The 21013-nt window shown below is 44.4% G+C and overlaps 1 non-coding gene across 1 annotated transcript; it reads right to left on the bottom strand.

The window, feature by feature from the left end:
• Window positions 1-356: 356 nt before the first annotated feature.
• Window positions 357-462, bottom strand: LOC141635579 (small nucleolar RNA R71). Its single transcript, XR_012540256.1, has one exon. It is a non-coding gene; the product is annotated as a small nucleolar RNA R71 (small nucleolar RNA).
• Between the last annotated feature and the right edge of the window lie 20551 nt (window positions 463-21013).

The following is a 21013-nucleotide window of genomic DNA, read 5'->3' on the forward strand; positions in this document are numbered from 1 at the left end:
TTCGGAGCCTAAAGCATCATCAATTCCAAAGGGTTTCAATCTCCAGACTGAGGATGGGAATACATTTGACATCCGTCCTTCCTATATCAATCTAGTAGAGAGAAATATCTTTAGAGGTGTGGCAGGTGAAGACCCGAAAAAGCATATGGAGGTCTTTACGGACTACTGTTCTACTATCCCCGCCACAAAGGGGGTAACTCAAGACAAGATTAAGGAGGTTCTGTTCCCTTTTTCTTTGACCGACTCAGCCAGGGAGTGGCTAACTGATTTGGACCGCACAGCCGCAGGGGTTATAGACTGGGAGACCCTTGCTCTTGCTTTTTATAAGAGATATTTCCCTCCACAGCGCACCAATCAGCTGAGGGCAAAGATCACAAGTTTCAAGCAGGCACCCGATGAGACTTTCTATGAAGCATGGTGCCGTTTCAAGAAGTTGGTGAGGTCTTTTCCTCACCATGGTTTTGATCCGTGGTTTCTGTCCAACCAGTTCTAGAATGGGCTGTACGATGATCACAGAGCCATACTTGATGCATCATCTAATGGAAGATTCCAAGAGAACACTGACGATGATAAGGGATGGTCTCTTATTGAAAAGATGGCGAACCACTGTGTTGAGTTTGGAAACCCGAGGGATGGTATTAGAACAGTTCATGCAGTCGATAAGCAAGTTGTGGCTCAGTTGGAAACCATGAATGCTAGATCTGATAAGTTGGAGTTACATTCTGTTGGGGAGCCTCAGACGGTCCATTTGCTTACTAGAGGGGAGACTGTCACATGTGAGAGGTGTGGGACCAACGACGGTCACACTGCTGTTGGCTGTCTTACGGAGAAGGAACTGGTCCTTGCTTTTCAACAATATAGGAATGGAGGGGGTTCCTACTATAACAACCAAGGGGCTGTCCATCCCAATTTGAGGTGGACAAGTCAAAATGTGCTCAATCCTACCCATCCTCCGCAGCAGCAGCAGTCGTATGTCCCTCCTCATAAGGCTCAACAAGGCTTCCAGAAGCCTCCTTCCTTTCCTACACCTAATCAAGGTGCATCATCTTCTGGTGGGATAAGGGAGCTAGGTGAGTTGAAGATGATGTTGCAGTCTTTGACTAAGCAGTGACAGCTGAGTGATCAACAAAAAGATGCATCTATCAAGGCACTTGAAACCCAAGTTGCCCAGTTAGCCGCGAACCAGTCCACTAGGAAACCGGGTTATTTACCTTCACAAGCTGACAAAAATCCACATGAGACGGTAAATTTAATTAATTTGAGGAGCGGTCGTTCATATGAGGGACCGGACATGTTGAAATCAGACCCGAGGAAGGAAATTATAGCTGATAAACAGTGTTCTGTCGAAGAAAAGGAGCCGACGACAAGGAAAGTACTCGATCGACTGATTACTGGGGGTCGATCGAGTGAATTTGCTAAAGAAAGGGCTCGATCGACTAAAAATTCTACTCGATCGAGTGAACAGGGAAAAGATCTTACTCGATCGATTGAAATCGCTGGTCGATGGAGTTATTTTGTTGAAGAAACTACTTGATCGATTGGTATTTTTGGTCGATCGAGTAGTGTAGATAAAGAACAGCTCGATCGAGAGCCTGCTAGTGCTCGATCGAGTGAAAAATCGCCTGAAAGACCTCGTTCGAGAGGAAAGAAGCGTCCGAAGGATTTGGTGCTTGATCCGGCTGACATGTTGGAAGAGAGGAACAAGGGAATCGAGATACCCATCACGGTGGCCTTCCCGAGGCGTTTGGAAAGTACTAAGGCTAATCAACAATTCGGTAAATTTGCTGAACTCCTGAAAAGCTTGCAAGTCACTGTGCCATTCGCCGAACTGCTGACACAAGTACCCTCTTACCTTAAATTTATGAAAGAAATTTTATCACGTATGAGGCACATTAATGATCATGAGATGGTAGCTTTGACCGAGGTAGGGACAACCCTAGTTCAGAATAAGTTACCTCCCAAAAAGTCGGACCCGGGTATTTTTTCGATTCCGTGTCATATTGGTACCCATTTGATTGATAACGTGTTATGCGATCTTGGCGCTAGCGTGAGTGTCTTACCGCTGTCTCCGGCTAAGTGGCTTGGTTTAACAAAGTTTAATTGCACAAACATGACTGTTCAGATGGCCGACCGTAGCATATCACGGCCACTAGGTGTCATAGAAGACATACCTGTTAAGATCGGGAGGTTCTTTATTCCCGTTGACTTTGTTGTACTTGACATCCCCGAAGATGCCCATACCCCTATTATTTTAGGGAGACCATTTTTATTTACTGCCCGTGCAGTAATAGACGTCGGGGGCAAGACGTTGACTTTTCAGGTTGGGGACGAGGAATTGATATTCCATCAGTCTAAGTTCCGGAGGGTTCCCATGCAAGCTCAGGCTTGCAGTGCCCTCTCTTCTATTGACTCCCTTATTGACACTCCAAACGAAAATTTGGAGCATTGTGCTGCTATTGTGACCCCTCCGCCTCAGGTTGAGAGCAAAAAGGAGTAAAGTTCGTCTGTTTTCCTTGCTGCAGGGGCAGATGAAAATAATGCAGGAGTTGTCAAAGGGCATTGTGCAATTAATGTCAGTCAAAGTGGGAGTGATAATGTTAAAGCCGGTGAGAAAGGAGTAAGGATGAGAAAAGTTCGCGCGTATGTGGACGTCAACTATTCTCTTCCTAATGATTCAAATTCAAGCTCGTGGAAATTGAAGAGGACAATTAATGTTGCCGAGATGACGTCCTCCAGTCAGAAGCCCTCCGAGGGGCTACTGAATTGCCTTGAGAAGTGAGCGGGGAAATGCCCCGTGTACCAACTTGTATAAACATTTTTTAAATTCTCCGTTGAACTTTATTTATTGCTTTTAATTAGGACAATTAGAATTTAGACAATTTTTAGCATAGATTAGAGACTATAGACTGTTGCTTTACGTATTTGGTATTTTGGGATGTTTTTGCGAGTGTTTCTATGCAGGTTTGGGGAATTTTACGCAAATGCAAAGGAATATTAGCAGCCTACGCGAGGAAAAGAGCTCGATCGAGTGCTTTTTGTACTCGATCGAGTGGATTCTGTTTGATCGAGTGATCCCATTTTACTGGATCGACTAAAGCTGAAAAGGGGAGTTCTCGATCGAGTAATTTTCTACTCGATCGAGAAGATGCATACAAGAAATTCTCGATCGAGTAGTTTTAAACCACTCGATTGAGTGATTTGGGAAATGACACGCAAGGAGTTTTCTTTAACTTCCTTCTTTTTCTTTGTTAATTCATTCCCTTCATTATTTTCGACCCCATTCCTTATTTGCGATCAAATTACCCCCAAAATCCTCCATTTTCTTGCCCATTTGCCAAATCCGTCACCTACATTCTATTTATTGTTAATTAATCGTCATTAGCCCTCTATTTTCCCCTTGATTATTGCTGTTTTACTCGGTCTATTGAAGATCTTAGGGTTTGCGGTTTTTCGATCAAAAAATCGCCATTTTTGCTTGTTGTTTGTCGACTAATTGCAATTTGTAGGTTCCTAATCATCAAGTAAGTATTTCCTACACCTCTTTGCATTTTAATTTCACTAATTTTGCTTATTATGAAGTGAATTAGGATGAGGGTTTCAAACAATAACAGTTTCGGAACGAAAACGCATTGTGTGCCAAATGAAGGGTACTTGTACGCTATTTGTCAGTCTGTTGAGATTCGGATGGTTTTATATGGTCCTGTTAGTAATTAGCTTGACGCTTTTACCTCCACATTACCATAACTTGTTTTGCCTTTTCTCACCTGAACCTCACTATTCCCATATCATTTGTAAGCCCTCGGATGTGACGGACATTATTGGTTGGAGTGTGTGCATTAGTACTTGAATTGTCTTTCATTTTTGTTGCATGCATGCTATGTAGGTCGCAGTTAGGTGAGTGACTGTTTCTCTTTCTCTCTTTTACATATAACTTTCATCCTTTGCTTCATGAGATAAGAATGACCATGTGAGAGTCCGATTTTGTTGGTCTTGCAAGGTCGATAGGTTGGCTATATTTCTGATCAGCTTATAACTCGTTTGCGTTTTGACTGCTTAGCTATGACTGTTAATTTTTGTTGCATTAAATTGGTTCAAGTAGACAAGTTAAGCTAGCTCTGAGTTTTCATTTCCGTTCCATTAGTTGCATTTTAGTTTACTCGAGGACGAGTAAAGGTTCGGTTTAGGGAGATTTGATACGTGCATTTTGTATATTCTTTTTAGCCTATTTTAGCACGTATTTCTATGTACATTCGTACTGTTTATATTGCATTTAGCCCCCGAATTGGCTACTTTCGTTCGTTTTGTCCGTTTTGCAGAAATGAACGCGAAAGTAGTGGAATCGTACCATTTTTCGTCCTTTTTGCATGCATTTTGAGGAGACGAGATTTTTTGGAGTGAGTTCCTGCATTGGAATGCGTGAAGGCACAGTTTATGAGGCAGTCAGGTACGAGTTTGAGCTGATTTGAAGGAAGAATACTCGATCAAGCTGTTTATTCGCTCGATCGAGTGGTTTCTATAGCTTGAGTTGGTCAATAGAGTAGTTTTATACTCGATCAAGAAGAGCTGAAAAGTGAGGTTACTCGATCGAGTAGATTTCTTGGAGTTTTACTCGATCGAGTGGTTTCAGACTACTCGATCGAGTGGTTTTTGATGGCGTGGGCTTTAATTAGCCCGTGAACTTGTTTTAGCTTTTGGACTTAACATATTTTCTATTTAAGAATACGTCAACTAGGTCATTAAGATCTTTTATCTATCTTGTATCATACATTCTATCTAGTTTTTTCTATCATTCACACTAAGACTGCGTTCTCTTTTCTTTCACTGTAACTTTTACTTTCGGGGTCACTTCGCTCGGATTTGTTTGTTCTTTACGCCGGATTCTTGCGATCTTAATCTCTTTCTCCCTTTTTAATATTAATCTTTCATTTGTTTACTTTAATTGTTTGTTTGCTTCATTTAATTCTTGCCCTAATTACCTTTTATGCATTTTTATTATTGTTTTATCATGTTGAATGTTGGTTATTTCTCTGTTATTGGTATTGATAGTATTAATAACGATATGAGTAGCTAAATCTGTTTCATGTTAGGATTAGGGAATCTACGGTAGAAATGTGACGATGTAGTAAATATGTAAGATGAATTAATTGTGAGATTCTGTCCCCATAGCAATATAACTGTATTTACCGACTTACTTGAGTGCACGCTTCTGAGTCACCCTTTTAATCTGGTTAAATTTAATCCTGGATCGGAAGGTTGGACTAAATAGACTGCTATGAACGATGAGACTACCCCGACGAGGACGGAAGTTAAGTTAGTGGTAATTTAGGATAGAAAGTGGACCGGAAGGACCTTTTCATATCCGTCTCGCAGTAATTTATCTAAGTTGTTTACAGTTGAGTCACTGGACTACCGTAGTGAACCGAAGTCCTGACATGTCCCCTCTTTATTGATAGTTTATCACTCTTTTTCTGCCTTTACTGCTCTTTCCTTATTTCTCTTCCTTTGACCCTTTTTAGTTTAGAAATCGAATTTTAAACACCCCTATTTGTGACCAAATAGACGGACTTTTACAGATATCTTGCCTCCCTGAGGAGATCGACCTGACTTCCCTAACTATATAGTTAGTTTAGTTAGTTATTTTTGATAGGTATACGACAGTCCTGTCATGTACAACATCAGGTCCCTGGGTAAGGGCCAATTCTCACTCCGGGGCCGTGGAGAGGCTCCCTTCAGGCATGTGTCCAAATACCGAGATGAGAAATGATTTGAGGACTTCTTCTTTGTGAGGAAGGACTCCATCCAGCCGCCTGCTGATTACATCTTCGGGAAATAGGTCATAACTTCGAGTAAGTAGCCTCCCTGTCCTCTGATTTATTTATCTCGCCGCTTACTAGCTTACTTCATCGTCCTCGTGCAGGCCCTGTGACCCGAATTGGTGTCAAGATCCCTGCCTGCAGCAAGTTATTCTGTATCTCTGAATCCGAGAGAAATTTTCCTGACCTGCTTCCTCCTCCAACCCTCTCCAATCAGCTCACAGCATGTCTTCTGGTAAGCTTCCCACAATTGTTTTAGTTTGCATGCAGCTTTTACTAATGCTTTAATTGTCTTGATGCCTGAGATTATATCTGCATTAGAGGTGATGAAATGGCCCAAGCCCATTGGCCCGACCCAGCCCAGCCCGCTTTTTTGAAGGGCTTGGGCCTTTTATTTTGGCCCAAAAAAGCCCATGGGCCGGCCCAAAAAAGCCCAATGTACTTTTGGGTCGGGTTTGGGCTAAGCGTTTGGCCCAAATTTTGGCCAGGCTCGGCCCATATTTATTATTAAGGAATATTTTTGTTATAAAATCAGTGTAAGTAGCGTAAATTTTATATATAATTCCTTATAAACTCGTGCATATATTTATTGAGATTTAAAAGCGATGTTTACGTATCATAAATCATATTTACTAGATATGATTAAGCATTATAATGTGTCGATGATTGTCTTTTATTTCATTTTTGAAGATTAATTCATATGTACTTCATCATACTTTGTACGATTTTTTATGCTAAGTGCACTTTTAAAGTACTAGTTGAAGGTATTATACTACTTATCTCGTTCGGTAAGTCATAAATTTTAGGGCCTGAAAAGCCCATTTAGACCCAAAAGCCCGATTTAGCCCATAAGGGTTGGGCTTGGGCTCGCTAAATAGGCCCTCTCATTTGGCCCGGTCCGGCCCAACCCGCACATGTGGGCCATTTTTTCTTCCCGGCCCGGCCCAAACCCGCATAGGCCCGGCCCATGATCAGCTCTAATCTGCATGCAGGTTCAAAAGCTGATCCTTTAGAAATCATCCTCCAAAGTGCAAAAAGAAAGAGATCTTCTGCCAGTCTTGACGTGGCATCCTCCTCCAAGAGGAGTGCTCCTGCTGCCTCCTTCTAGAATCCTCCTACACATTCCAGCTCTGCTGGACCTGAGCCCTTGGAGGTTGACCCATTGTCTCGCCATCCCCCTACTCCTACTGCCAGTCCTCGTGCCTCAGCTAGTGGAGGCACTTTTTGCTCACTTCCCAGAAGGTTTTGGGAATGTTGATAAGGTGCCGTACTGGCCAGAGATCGACCAGCTGCTCTTCCCTCCTCTGAAAGAGGATTTCTCAGAATTCTCTCCAGAGGAGATGGCTGAAAACGATGTGTACAACGCCTTCATGGTGAGCAATCTTTATCTTCTACCTGTTCTAAATTTTAACTTTTGATTTCTCTTGCTGACTTCCGACTTTTCCTGCCCCAGACCCTGCAAACTGCTCTTTAAAATAGGAAGATGATCAACATAGTGCAGACCACCAGTCGTGCCACCAATGCCAAAAACCAAGAGCCGAAGGGGCCAGTTGCCGACTTGGCACAACATCGATCTGATCTAAAGGAGCGCGTGGTGGAATTGAAGGCTGAGCTTGCTATCGCCAAGAAGAAGCTGAAGGAAGGAGCTGATCAGCTGGCCCGTACTCAGGAGGTGTGCAGCACCTTCTCTGACTCCCTCAAGCGTTTTGGTGAGAAGATCAGTGAGCTGATCTCCCTAGTGAAGTAAAACTCCAAGGACTCGGATTTTTACTGAAAAGGACACGATTTGGACAGTAATATGAACCGTTTAATCGTTCTAAAAACGACTAAAAACTCAACAGGAACTCTGAAGACTGCAATCGAACAGTCGACATAACTGTTTAAACCACGATTCCAGAACTCTACAATCGAATAGAGTAAAGGAAGTGAAAGGGGTATGGATTAACCCAAGCACACAGCCACTAGGTTAAAACTAAAGAGGATAATTCTCAAGCACACAGCAAAGAAAATATACCCGACTCTAAGCACTAAGCAAAAGAGGTTTAGTAGAAATCAAGGTTTCTAACTTGTGTTTGTTCATTCATCAAATTCTGATTTTCACACTAAGGGATGCCTTGCTTTTATAGGCTAAGCAAAACAATCCTATCTATCCATTTAACCTAGTAATCTAACGGTCTAAAAGACCCTAGAAAACCGGTTCCAAAAGGTGGCCCTAAGCCTTACACAATTTCTTACACAAGTTAAAAATCTTAAAGGAAAAACAAGATAAGTAAACTAATGAGGACAATGATAACTAGGACTCCTTGGAAGCTTCAAAGGTCCGGACATTTAAGGATACAAGGGCTAGAGCATGTAAGAGAGGCTTAAGAGGTTGTCTTGGATAAAAAAGGAAACTTGAAAGTGACCCTTGTCCTTACCATTGCAAACCATGTAGTCCTATCCCCACCGGTTTTGTTCCTTGCCTTCCTCTATGATTATCACCTTCCCAAGGCACAAACTCTTGGACAAAAATACTCTAGACTCTTCATGGAATACTTTCAAACCGAAAAAGCTCCATATTTCTTAGACGGATTGTTAATTGGACCCTATTTCGGTCAAGGGACCAAAACCGGGTACAAACATGCCTAAGGTGATTTGTTTTGCTTCAAACTCCTTCTCTTGAAAAGGATTTGTCCTCAAATCCTCGGCATTATCATCACTAGGCTCTCCTTCACAAAGACTTAATTCACTAGCATGGAATGTGGCATGGATTCCCAACAAATCGACCTTATACTTATCACACCCATATTGACTAGTGACCTTGAACGGACCTCCTTCTCTTGGCATGAGCTTATCCCCTTTTGCAAGTGTTCCTAACTTGCACCAACGGACCCAAACATGATCCCCAATTCCGAATTTCATCCCTTGCTTGGAGTTCTTGGACATTTCCTTGTTGGCCATGAATTGATTATGACGAATGAGTCCTTGTTCGACCCGTTTTTTGACACCATTCCCTTGCTTACTTGAGTGAACATTCTTCTTGACTGTCTGAATCCCGTCGCCCATGTCATTGGCCTTGTGCTCATCTTCAATTAAACTTGGAATAGGGTGTACGGAGTAGTCACAATGCACACCATCTTGGACACTCACGGTTTGGACATTGTCAAGGATCCCTTCTTGAACCCGTTTCTTGACCCTTTCTCCTTGATCTTTCAAGTAGGCACTTGACTTGTCCTTGCTTTCATTCCCAATTGGACTAGTGGTGGGAGAGACGGGATGATGAACTTGTGCCCCATCAATGGTACTCTCGGCTCCAATCTCGATAAAGAACTCATCTTGGACTCGATCATTGGCATTACTCAACTTGGATTTTTCTTTTACCTTTAAACACTCTCCTAGTTTGGCCTTGAACTTATGGACACCATAGTCGAACCAAAGATTTTTAGAGGCCTCGTCCTTCATTCTTGGATTAGCAATTGGAGGAACATTTTCATGGACCTCGACCCTTGTTCGAACCATTTTAGTGAACGGCTCATCTTGCTCCTTGGACACATGCTCGACATTAGGTGGATCACCTTGAAAGAACTTGTTCGAATTTTGAACCCTGCTAGGGACTGTTTCATCTTGTTCCTTGGATACACCCTCGGCAAAGTGAACATGAACACCTTTCTCATTGCTCTTTTCGGGGACCATTCCGGCCTCCTTGATTAGCATCACTTCTTTGCAAGGTTCAAGCATGGAGGATGGTGGAAGAGGTGCTAGAGTGATCTTCTTCTTGTCAAACTCAAAGGAATAAGTGTTATCCTTACCATGATGCACCGCACTCTTATCAAACTCCCAAGGTCTACCAAGTAGGAGATGGCAAGCATCCATGGGTAGAACATCACAAAGAACCTTATCAACATAATTCTTGCCAATGGAAAAAGATACTAGGCATTGTTTGTCAACCTTCAATTCAGCTCCCTTGTTAAGCCACCTCAATTTGTAAGGACATGGATGGTTTTGGGTGGTTAAGGAAAGTTTCTCAACAAGGACACTAGAGGCCACATTAGTACAACTACCTCCATCAATGATTAGGTTGCAAACTTTCCCTCCAATGGTACACCTAGACCTAAAAAGTTGTTGTCTTTGATCCATTTCCAATGGTTGAGCACTCAACACTCTCCAAGTGACTAGACTCATCCCGGAATCCGGCAATACTACCTCCTCATCCTTAGTTTCCTCGGTTTCCTCACCCTTATCACACACAAGAATCTCATCCTCTCCCCAATAAACCAGTTCAAAGCTACTAAGGGCTCTTTGAGTTGGACATTCTTTGGCAAAATGACCATAACCTTGACATTTGAAACATTTTTTGAGGGGTAAGGTCTTTATTTGGTAGTATTCAATGCCTTTTCCTTTGTCAAGTGTGGGGGTCACGGTTGGGGTATGGATTTCTTTGGGTTTGGTCTCGGCATAGGTAGTCTTGGTGGTTGTTTTGGTCGGCAATTTTGAAGTGGACGGTTTCCCCTTGCCCCATTTTTCCACCCTTAAAGCCAAGTTCACGGCTTCATTGAAAGGCCACAATGGTTACATTCGGACCCTACTAGCAATTTTATCATCCAACCCTTCAACAAATCTAGCAATTTTTTGTTCCGGTTTCTCATTGATTTCACATTGCAAAGTGAGTTGTTCGAAATCCCTAATGTAAGACTGAAGTGGTTGTTGATCTTGTTTTAGTTGAGTAAGTTTAATGAACATGTCTTGAGTATACTCTTTAGGAATAAACTTGTCACTAAGCTTCTTTTTCAATTTCGACCAAGATTTTATGGGCTCCTTACCATCCCTCTTCCTTTGACTCTTCATGTTTTCATACCAAAGAGATGCATAACCTTTGAACTTTAAAATAGCAACCTTGAAAGACTTGACATCCGAGTATGATTTAAATTCAAAGACTCTTTCAATTGACCTAAACCAATCTAGTAAGTCATCGGGATTTAAACTACCATGGAAGTCCGGAATTTCTACCTTTAGGTCTTTAGGATTCTCTTCATGCTCGATCTACATGAAAGAACCCTCTTCATCCGAGTGTACGTCCTCCTCTTCATGGTTGGCTTCGTGGTATCTTGCTCCAAACCCTCGGCCACGTCCTTTACCACGGTAAGGTGGATGTCTTCCTTGGCCCCTTGATGGTGTTGGAATGTTAGCCATGATAGCATTGAAGGAATCTATCATTAGGTCGCATTTCTCGGAGAGTTGTGTTACTTGAGTCTCAATTCCAAGTAACCTTTCTTCACTCATGGTTGTTTTTTGTTTTTGGATGTGGTTAAGGTGTAGTGAACTCACAAGAAAGATTACCAACCCAAGACTAGCACAACAATGGAATTGTGCTAAACCTAAAGCTCTAATAACCAATTTGAAGTAAAACTCCAAGGACTCGGATTTTTACTGAAAAGGACACGAGTGGGACAGTAATATGAACCGTTTAATCGTTCTAAAAACGACTAAAAACTCAACAGAAACTCTGAAGACTGCAATCGAACAGTCGACAGAACTGTTTAAACCACGATTCTAGAACTCTACAATCGAATAGAGTAAAGGAAGTGAAAGGGGTATGGATTAACCCAAGCACACATCCACTAGGTTAAAACTAAAAAGGATAATTCTCAAGCACACAAAAAAGAAAATATACCCGACTCTAAGCACTAAGCAAAAGAGGTTTAGTAGAAATCAAGGTTTCTAACTTGTGTTTGCTCATTCATCAAATTCTGATTTTTACACTAAGGGATGCCTTGCTTTTATAGGCTAAGCAAAACAATCCTATCCATCCATCTAACCTAGTAATCTAACGGTCCAAAAGACCCTAGAAAACCGGTTCCAAAAGGTGGCCCTAAGCCTTACACAATTTCTTACACAAGTTAAAAATCTTAAAGGAAAAACAAGATAAGTAAACTAATGAGGACAATGATAATTAGGACTCCTTGGAAGCTTCAAAGGTCCGGCCATTTAAGGATACAAGGGCTAGAGCATGTAAGAGAGGCTTAAGAGGTTGTCTTGGATGAAAAGGGAAACTTGAAAGTGACCCTTGTCCTTACCATTGCAAACCGTGTAGTCCTAGCCCCACCGGTTTTGTTCTTTGCCTTCCTCTATGATTATCACCTTCCCAAGGCACAAACTCTTGGACAAAAATACTCTAGACTCTTCATGGAATACTTTCAAACCGAAAAAGCTCCATATTTCTTAAACGGATTGTTAATTGGACCCTATTTCGGTCAAGGGAACCATGCCTAAGGTGATTTGTTTTGCTTCACCTAGCCACCAATGTTATCGCCTATGCTACCTGGCGGGAAAAAATCAGCAGGATGCGTGCTGCTCTTGAGGAGGCTCCCACCCAGCAAGCTATAGAGGAGATGAGAGACATCTAGAGATGCTCTACCCCACCTAACCTGATCTGAGTGCGCTGGCTGAGCAAGCTACTGGTGGAGATGCGAATGTCCGAGGATACTGCTGACGGAGCTCAGGAAGCTATGGCAGCTGAGGATGTACAAGCTGGTGCGGTACCTGAAACAGAGGGTCAGCAGCCAGAGGTGGCAGACTTGTAGGTTTTTAAACTCTTTTTGGTTGCTCCGCCAAGGTGGCGGTTAAACTCGGGGGCCGTATTTTGGCCATGTTTTGGAATGCCCCTTGCCTTAATTTCTGGCAAGTTTCAGCTTATATTCTGTGTGCTTGTTTCTTGGGTTTCCTTAGTTTAGGAAGTTGCTGTGTCAGCCTGCTGGCTGATTTAGGCGAGTCCTGTCATCCTGAAGAGGCTGACTTTCTGACTCAGCTAGCTACCGTTTCAGCCTGATGGCTGATTTAGGCGTATGCCGCAATGTAAAGAGGAGTGACCGTGTCAACCTGAGAGGCTGATTTAGACCAGTTTTGTCAGCCTGAAGAGCCTGATCCAGACTAAGCTAGCTGCCGTGTCAGCCTGATGGCTGATTTAGGTGTATGCCGCAGTTTTGGATTACTTAACCTTGTTCATGACGCAAGGTGTGTTCATCACGTTTAAAGCTAACAGGGGCGTAATTTAGGCAAGTTTATCGTCATTCTAGGACCAATGGGACGCTGCAGGATTCTGGTAGCGCATAGATCCCTACTTTCCATGTATGTGCATGCATGTTGGGGCCCTGATTAATTGCGATTAGTGCGAGCTACGTCCAGGGGGTGGTATTAGGGGTAGCTGGGTAAGCGTGTTTAGCTGTTAACCAGGCTCCCTTTCGTATGTTCCACAGTCCGCCTGGTAAGGGTGCTCTTTGTGGAGAAAATAGGTTAGGCATGTTGGAGTGCCATGTGCCTTGTCACCCCGCGTTGGCAGTTGACAGTCCTGCTAGATAACCTTTCAACGTACCATAGACACTAGGATTCAGAGTGATGTACCTAGAGAAGTCTGGAAAAAGGAAAATATATTAAAATGATGTAAAGTACCTGACGCCATCTCATGGGGTGCCAGAGCAATTGTGGTCCCAGGACACTGCCAGACCACACCATCTAACAGCAGTTTAAAATCTTAGAATAGTTAGAGACACCAGAAATAGGAGTGAAATTGGCAGTATACCTGCTACCGGATTTTTATTTTAATTTCATAATGATTTGGCTTTTTATAGTACATCATCCTGAAGGCTAAAATCTACTTATTATTAAAAGTAATATCTCTTCAGGTGAAGTATGTTCCATGGCCGTTGTATGATTTGACCGTCCATAGTCATCTGTCTGTATGCACCATGGCCAACAACTCCTTCTACCTGGTATGGTCCTTCCCATTTGTTGGCGAATTTGCCTCCCTTTCGATTATTAGTGTTTTGAAACACCTCTCGGAGAACCAGGTCTCCTACCTCCAGGAGCCTGACTTTCACATTCTTGTTGTAACTCCTAGCCACTGATTGCTTGTAGGCAGCCAGATGTATTTTTGCGCTTGCTCGCAGTTCGTCAACTGTGTCCAGGCTTCTGACCATCTCTGAACTGTTCAGTTCCCCTGTCATATATCCATACCTGTGGGTGGGAACTAGAACTTCTGATGGGATGACTGCTTCCGCGCCAAACACCAGGCTGAAGGGTGTTTGACCTATTGCTACCTTTGGTGTCGTTCTATCTTACCATAACACCAGTGGCAATTCATCTGCCCACTTTCCTCCTAACTCCTGTAACCTCCTTCTCAGATTGTCCATGATGATTTTGTTGTTGGACTTAGCTTGCCTGTTGGACTTTGGAGTCCTGGGTGCTGACTTTTTTAGGGTGATGTTCCACCTGGCACAGTATCCCTTGGTATCGTTGGAGATGAATTGTGAGCCATTGTCACATATGATTTCTGATGGGATACCAAACCTGCAAATGATGTTTCGTTTTATAAACGAAATGACTTGTTTGTCCTTTACTTCTGTGAATGCTTCTGCCTCTATCCACTTGGAGAAGTAATATGTCATCGCCAGCATCCATGTCCTATTTCCTGTGGCTCTTGGCAGAGGTCCTACTATATCCATGCCCCATGCCATGAATGGCCAGAGAGAAATGATAGGGTGCAAGGGTTCTGCTGGCTGATGGATCATTGGTGCTGAGCGCTAGCAAGCGTCACACTTGCGATCCCTGTCTGAAAGCTTTATTTTCCAGACTCCTGCCCCCTACATGGTTTCCACATTCGCCACTATGGATACATATAACACAGTTTGTGCCTCTTCCCTGTCCAGGCACCGTAAGTAGGGGCCTGCCAGTGATTTTCTGAATAGTATATCGTCCATAAGTATGAACCTGGAGGCCTTTACTTTGAAAGCCCTTACTTCCTTCTTGTCATCTGGTAGCTTGCTATGACGCAGCCTGTTTAGGTAGGGTGTGCGCCAATCCCAGTCATCTGCCTGTTCGGTCATTTGGTCGGTCGGCGGATCGACTGGCTGAGAGTTCTCACCTACCTCTGTAGCTTCCTGGACTCCTTCTCCGTTATGTGGATCCTCCAGTTCTCCTTTATCTATTTCATCTGCCTTCTGGATGGAAGGTGTTTGGGCTAAAAATAGCGTAATAAAGAAAGCCCACTTGGTGAAATAAAGATTATAGAGAGGAGGTGAGGAGGATGGGAGCCCGCAGTCAGGAGAAGGGGGAACGGGCTTAAGAAGGATCAAGAGCCCATCACAGTAGGCGCCCGTGTTAAGGAAAGGAGTGTCAGGGAGAAGTTAGGGAGATCGGGGAGAATTGGCAAGGGAATCCGGATTAGGAAAGAAGTCCTTATGGAAATAATATTCTCTTTCCATATTCGAGATAGAGTATATCTAGGGTTCTTACCCTATAAATAGCAGAAGAAGGAAATCAAGAAGGACATTCATTCAAGTAACACCTGCATTCGTACATCAACACTCAAGATCACATCTCGGCAAATAATACACGTTCATTCTCGATCTTGCAGGCCTGACACCTAAGGCCAGCAGGATTAGCTTCGTACCATAATTGTAATCATCCTCCAAATCATATAGTGCAATACTTGGCAGGGTAACGTCCCTCACGCGGTTGTTCCCACATTGGGTTTTCCGCGTCACCAAAATCTTACATGTCAATTTACATTACGCACTTTATTTCCCGTTTACTTATTAACATACAAATGATCATACAATCGACCAACGAATATAGACTACATTGACCCTAAATCGACTTAGGTAAAAAAGACCTAAACAGTTTGGCGCCCACCGTGGGGCATTGTGGTCGTCAATAATTGATATTCTGAATATACAATTGAAAAGCAAGTATCTGAAGCCATGCCAGGGAGCAGGCAGCCATCGCCACCACCATCGTCTACCCAAAGTCCAACATCGACAGTGGCCACGCAGGCTCCCGGACATACCCCAAGAATCATACCGACAACAAAAGCCTCTCTACCCCCCAGGACCCTGTTGTCTCACCAGGCCGGATCGGACAAAGGAACATCAAGCTCGGGCGTCACTCCGCCGCCTTGATCCCACGCAGATTCGCTCTTCACGGCGTGGAAAATCTTGTAAAGCTATGGAAAACATGAGAGAAGATCAAAGGAGAGCGAGATCTTTGAGGTAAGAAGGAGAGACAGAGAGCAGGCACAAATTGATCTCCTAAAGCGGCGATCAACACTCCAAAGCCAAACAAGGCAGGTGAAGGAAGATTTCCGTTGGTAGATCTGACGCAAGGAGCATCAGGCAGCAGGCAGATACCAGCTGAAATAATCACAAGATTGGATTTGGCTACGACACCATCAGATGGAAGGATAACCCCACGAGGATTAGGATACCTCACGCCAGATAGCTGGCAGCCAGCCGGCTGCGTGGGGGTACAAACAGGTGGCCTCTCCGTCGGTGATCCTGCGAATCGATCGACACTGCAGCGGGATCGGTCAAGCCGGCAAGTGAAGCGCGGCGAGGGGACAATCGTTACCACAACCCCCTTGGCTGCTGGAACTTACCAGAACCTTCCAGAACCAGGATCAGGAGGAGATATGCAGACAGCTGACAGGCGCACCCCAAATTCAGCCAATATAACTAACCAGCAGTACTTGGAGCTAAAGGAGATGCTGAGCAGGGTTCTAGGGCTACCACCCCCACTCGAGAAAGCAGCTCTAGACAGCTATGCCGACTCACCATTCGTGGACACCATATCCGTCACAGCCATGCCAAAAGGATTCACAAATCCAAACATGCTTCTCTTTGACGGCACAGCAGATCCCTTTGATCATGTCAGCCAATACAAGCAGAAAATGATGACGGTAACAGCTATAGGGCAGGTCAAGGAGGCTTGCATGTGCAAAGGATTCGGGTCCACCTTAACGGGACCAGCACTTCGATGGTTTGTAAGCCTGCCAAACAGGTCGATATCTACATTTGCTGAATTGGTAAACGCATTTACTCAACGATTCATAAGCAGAGAAAGCCACGAAGCACGCGGGGGACCCGTACGAGAATCGTCTAGGGGCGGGAGAGAGCATTGGAGAATACAATACCGATTTAACAATGAGAAGGTAGCGAGACGAGAGTGTGATATCTCGACAAGCAGTAGAAGCCTTGAGAAGAGGCCTCCACCATGACTCGATCTATACAAGCGGTGACTATGCATCCTTGCCATAGTTTGAAGCGATCGAGAGAAGGTAGCTACCGCGATCAGGCTGGAGGAAGATATCCTAGCCAGAGCCAGCTTGTAGAGCATGCCAAGTATTTCTAGTACTTCAGCCGTGGAGAAATCAGGAAGAAAGCAAACCACCAACAAGAAGGACGAGAGATACAGGCCATATGGGAGAGGAGTCAACAGAATCGAGGAAAACCAACTACTCCCCACCTTGGCAGAATATGGGTTCACTACAGGTATCGGAGGAATCTTGAAGGCACTTAGAGAGATGGGAGACGGAGTCAGGTGGCCTTACCCACCAGTAGGAGAGCAAGCCTGGAGAAAGGATAGCAAGAAGAAGTGCGAATTTCACCGTGATATTGGGCACAATATTGAGGACTGCTATACATTGAGAAGAGAGATCAAGCGCCTGTACGAACAAGGAAAGCTGAGCCACCTGTTACCACGTGGGGGCAAGCAGCATGATAAGGTAGGCTCCGCCAAGCCGGCAGACCCACCCACATGCACTAAAATTATAAACGTGATAACAGGCGGCTCAAACTTAAGCGGCCTGACATACTCAGCAGCTAAAAGGCATGCCACCGAGACCAAAGGAGACAGACCAGCTAATTCTTGCAGAATATCTCACATTGATCGCGCCAGATCGGCCGATGAGGGAGATACATACGATGAAAGAGAGCACCATGATGCACTTATTATCACCTTGTCAATGGCCAACCGCACACGAAGAAAAGTCTTGGTAGATACTGTAAAGCTCGGTTAACTTAATCATGCTTGAAAACCATAGAAAACATGGGATTAATGAGAAGGATTTCTGAAGAAGACTATTCCGCTAGTAGGCTTGGCGGGGGAAACAACCGACTCGCTAGGTGAGATAGTCATCCCAACCTATGTGGGAGGAGTCAACAAGCAAGTCGTGCACCTGGTTATAGATGGCCCCTCTACTTACAACGTCATCCTAGGAAGACCATGGCTGCACCAGATGAAAGCAGTCCCTTCAACATATCACCAGTGCATAAAGTTCCCCACCCCATGGGGAGTAGAGACGATAAGAGGAGATCAGGAGGAAGCTAGATTAACCTGAATAAGTTGCACCCAGAGAGAACCGTGCTCATTGGAGCAGGATGCACAGGGAGCTTATGACAGCAGCTAGTCAAATTCTTACAAGATAACATGGATTGCTTTGCATGGTCACACGATGATATGGTAGGCATAGATCCATCCATCATAACACACAAGCTTAGCGTGGACCCAAAGTGTAAACCCATCCAGCAGAGAAGGAGAAAGTTTGCAGCAGAGAGAAATAAGGTAATCAACCAGGAAGTAGACAGCCTGCTGGAAGCAAAGAAGATAAGAGAAGTGAAATACCCAGAATGGTTGTCTAATGTAGTGGTGGTGCCTAAAAAGAATGGGAAGTGGAGAGTATGTGTGGACTTCACTGATCTCAACAAAGCGTGTCCCAAAGATCCATTCCCGCTGCCTCATATTGATGCAATGGTAGATGCAACAGCTGGACACGAGATGCTAACATTTCTGGACGCATGGAGTGGATACAATCAAATCAAGATAGAACCTACAGATCAAGAGAAGACAGTATTTATGTCCGAAAGAGGAATATATTGCTACAACGTCATGCCATTCGGCCTAAAGAACGCAGGCTCCACATATCAAAGGCTGGTTAACCGCATGTTCAAAGAACAAATAGGAAGAACCATGGAGGTGTACATTGATGACATGGTGGTGAAGTCAGAAAAAGCTAAAGATCATATGCGGCATCTAGCAGAAACATTCAAAGACACCCTCGGGAATACAAGATGAAACTAAACCCATCTAAATGCACCTTCGGGGTATCTTCCGGAAAGTTCTTGGGCTATATTGTGACTCAAAGAGGGATAGAAGCCAAGATCGAGCGGATCAAAGTGTCTTACTTTGGAATCACCGGAGAAGCCTAAAGATGTTCAAAGGCTAGCTGGGAAGGTAGCAGCCCTGAACAGGTTCATTTCAAGGTCTTCAGACAAGTTCAGGCTATTTTACGATGTACTAAGAAAGAGTCAGAAGTTTGAATGGACCCCAGAACACGAGCAAGCCTTCAGAGACCTGAAGCACTATCTCAACAGCCCGCCACTGCTGTCAAAACCAAAACCAGGAGAACCATTATTCCTATACCTAGCCGTCACAGAGGTGGCGTAAGCGCCTGTCCTAGTCGAGAGCAAGAAAAGGAGCGAGGCTTGAGTGTACTATGTTAGCAAGTCTGTTGCCGGCAGAGACCAGTACACATCCCTTGAACAATTAGTACTAGCATTGGTAGTAGCATCTCGCAACCTGCGTCCCTATTTTGAGTCACACATCATACATGTTGTGACAAACCGCCGCTAAAAGCTATCATGAGGAAGCTTCGAACTATCGGGAAGAATGTCTAAATGGTCGTACACCTCGTGGATACGACATCGAAGACGACCCTAGGGATGCAATCAAATCACAAGCACCTTTGGCCGATTTTTGTGTCGGACTTGATCCGGCCATCCGTAATCGGCGGATACGGTAAATCCTCACTCTAGAAAGAAGCAAGTAGACAGGACGTCGCGGGTGCATATCGACGGGGCCTCCAACCAAAGGGGGCGGTGTAGGATTAATCTGCGATCACCACAGGAGACCGATAGCACAAGTCGTAAGATGTGAATTCAAGGCAACCAACAATGAAAGAGAATACGAGGCCTTGATCTCGGGAATGAAGCTAGCTCTAGAATCGGGTGTCGACACCTACTCATATCCAAAGTGACTCTCTGTTGATAGTTAACCACGTGAATGATGAGTTTATAGCCAGAGATTCGAAGATGATTGCATACGTGAAAGTAGCAAAGGAATTAAAACAAAAATTCGAAACTTGCAAGCTTAAACAGGTTCCCGGAGACCGAGCGTGGAAGCAGATGCCCTAGCAACCCTGGGGGCAACATTCAAACCAACAGAGCTATCCAGCATTCCAATAGCACATATGCTAGAACCTTCTATCCAGGAAGCAGACAAAATAAACAGAGGTGAACTAGAAGATCCGCAAAATGAAAAGGACATCCAAGTAGTTACAGAGGAAGGTGAGAGCTTTCGGTCACACAGTGCGAAGCGCCGACTGTGAAGCCGATCCAGACGACCGGCGCACACCTTACCTAGACTGCGCGCCACAACAAGCTACCAGGCGATAAGAAGGAAGTGAGAGCTTTTAAAATAAAGGCTTCCAGGTTCATACTCATTGATGATACACTATACAGAAAATCGCTAGCAGTCCCTACCTACTACGGTGCGGACAACGAAGAAGCACAGTGTGTTGCATGCTCTCCACGTGGCGAATGTGGAAACCATGCGGGGCAGGAGTCGGCAAATAAAGCCCTCGACAGGGGATACTATTGGCCTACAATAAAGGCGAGATCTGTGAGTACGCACGAAAATGTGAGAGGCCCGCCGCTCAAACACCAATGATTCACCGGCCAGTGAGAACCTCTACACCCTATTATTTCTCCTGGCCATTCATGGCATTGGGCATGGACATAGTAGGCCCTCTACCACGGGCCACGGAAGCGAACCTGGATGCTAGCAATGACATGATTACTTCTCCAAGTGGATAGAGGCGGAAGCATTCACGGAAGTAAAGGACAAACAGGTCATCTTATTCATAAAACGAAACATCATCTGCAGATTTGATATCCCATCAGAAATCATATGTGACAATGGCTCACAATTCATCTCAAACGATCTTTGAAGGATCTTGTGCGGTGGAACATCACCTTAAAAAGTCAGCACCAGGACTCCAAAGTCCAATGGACAAGCTGAATCCAAAGCAATAAAATCATTATGGACAATCTAAGAAGGAGGCTACGGGGAGTTAGGAGGAAAGTGGGCGAATGAATTGCCACTAGTGTTATGGTCGACAGACGACGCCAAAGATAGCAACAGGTCAAACACCCTTGACTGGTGTTTGGCGCGAGCGATCATTCCATCGAAGTTCTAGTTCCCACTCACAGGTATGAAAATATGACGAGGGAGCTGAACAATGCGAGAGATGGCAGAGAAGCACGGACACGATTGACGAGCCGAGAGCAAGCGCAAAAATCCGTCCGTCGCCTACAAACGATCTGTGGCCAGGA

This window comes from Silene latifolia, chromosome Y (assembly GCF_048544455.1).
Source record: "Silene latifolia isolate original U9 population chromosome Y, ASM4854445v1, whole genome shotgun sequence".
In the NCBI taxonomy this organism is placed as follows: Eukaryota; Viridiplantae; Streptophyta; class Magnoliopsida; order Caryophyllales; family Caryophyllaceae; genus Silene; species Silene latifolia.